Source organism: Cryptomeria japonica, chromosome 9, assembly GCF_030272615.1.
Source record: "Cryptomeria japonica chromosome 9, Sugi_1.0, whole genome shotgun sequence".
In the NCBI taxonomy this organism is placed as follows: Eukaryota; Viridiplantae; Streptophyta; class Pinopsida; order Cupressales; family Cupressaceae; genus Cryptomeria; species Cryptomeria japonica.
The window spans coordinates 708227862-708229648 of record NC_081413.1 but is presented as its reverse complement, the minus strand read 5'-3'; the positions used below and the strand labels follow the sequence as shown (position 1 = coordinate 708229648).

Below are 1787 nucleotides of genomic sequence, written 5' to 3'. Positions count from 1 at the left end.
TCTCCATCCCGTGACGATTCTGTGGAGCAGATCGGTCAGAATCGACAGTTTTATCTATTATTTATCGTTCATGGACGTTGATAAGATGCTTTCATGTCTTTACTATAGTAGCTCCTTAAGACGGCCTTGAACGACAAGGTTCACAAAACTAAAGGGCCTACGGTGGATACCTAGGCACGCAGAGACGAAGAAGGGTGTGGTAAGCGACGAAATGCTTCAGGGAGTGAAAATTGAGCATAGATCCGAAGATCCCTGAATAGGTTAACCTTTTTAACTATCTATGGTTGCTCATAACGAATGAATAATATCTGGTCTTGTTTCAACTTTTCCAGTCATCTTAGACACAATTTTCAAATATTGGATCTTCCGTCGTTTAAATCGTATATCTCCTTCACTTGTAGTAATTTATCACTCGATGAATGAATAACCAATGGTTTCTCCCCCATTTGACCTCCCCTCTTTTTTACTTTTTTTAGGGCAATACTTCTTATTTTTTAGCTTTAGGTTTAATATAGTAGCAGAATTGCAGGCAGGTAACTATGATAGTTACCTACCACCATTTTATTTAAAATAAAAGAATTGTAACAAAAAAATGAACTATGCAAAATAGAAAAACTTATGATGACTGGGTGAAAAAGTGGATAACTCAATCAATTTCTGTCTTAATAATGATAGATATAATGACTCGCACATCTATTGCAAATGCATATCCCATTTTTGCACAGCAAGCTTATGAGAATCCTTGAGAAGCAACTGGGCGTATTGTATGTGCCAATTGTTATTTGGCTAAAAAACTTGTGGAGATTGAAGTTCCACATTCCGTGCTTTTCTGATACCGTTTTTGAAGCAGTTGTTAAAACACCCTATGATAAGCAAATAAAACAAGTTCTTGCTAATGGTAAGAAAGGGACTTTAAATGTAGGAGTTGTTCTTATTTTACCCGAAGGTTTCGAATTAGCTCCTCCGGATCGTATTTATCCTGAGATTAAGGAAAAAATAGGTGATCTTTATTTTCAAAACTATCGTCCCAATCAAAAAAATATTCTAATAATAGGTCCTGTTCCTGGTCAAAAATATAGTGAAATTGTATTTTCCATCCTTTCACCAAATCCCACTACTAATAAAGAAGTTCACTTCCTGAAATATCCCATATATGTAGGTGGTAATAGAGGAAGAGGACAAATTTATCCCAATGGGAGCAAAAGCAACAATACAGTCTATAACGCTTCAGCAACGGGTGTATATCAAATAACTATTGATAATCCATTAGACGGTCGACAAGTGGTTGACTTTGTACCTCCGGGACTGGAACTTCTTGTTTCAGAAGGCGAATTCATCAAGGCAGATTAGTCGTTAACGAATAACCCTAATGTGGGTGGATTTAGTCAAGAAAATACAGAAATAGTACTTCAAGATCCTTTACATGTTCAAGGTCTTTTATTATTCTTAGCATTTGTCGTTTTAGCACAAATATTTCTGGTTCTTAAGAAGAAACAATTTGAGAAAGTTCAATTGGTCGAAATGAATTTTTAGGCGCATAAAAGTGAATCTCCATCTTATGGATGATTCATGCAATTATTTAAATAAAAATTGCAATAATAAAGTCATACTTTTTCGGAGCCCTTCATTTGCCCCTTCCCTCTGTTCGAATATATTGATTGATTGTGAAGAATGAGGAGATATAAAGAATATGTGCATCTTTAATAATGAGTGATTCAGGAACAAACTTGTTAAACAGTGAGTTCCCTAGTTATGCGCGACATTCAATATTATATATATGTTATCTT

General features: G+C 35.2%; 1 pseudogene; it reads left to right on the top strand.

The window, feature by feature from the left end:
• The first annotated feature begins 599 nt into the window (after window positions 1-599).
• Window positions 600-1533, top strand: LOC131073841 (cytochrome f-like; annotated as a pseudogene).
• Window positions 1534-1787: the final 254 nt, after the last annotated feature.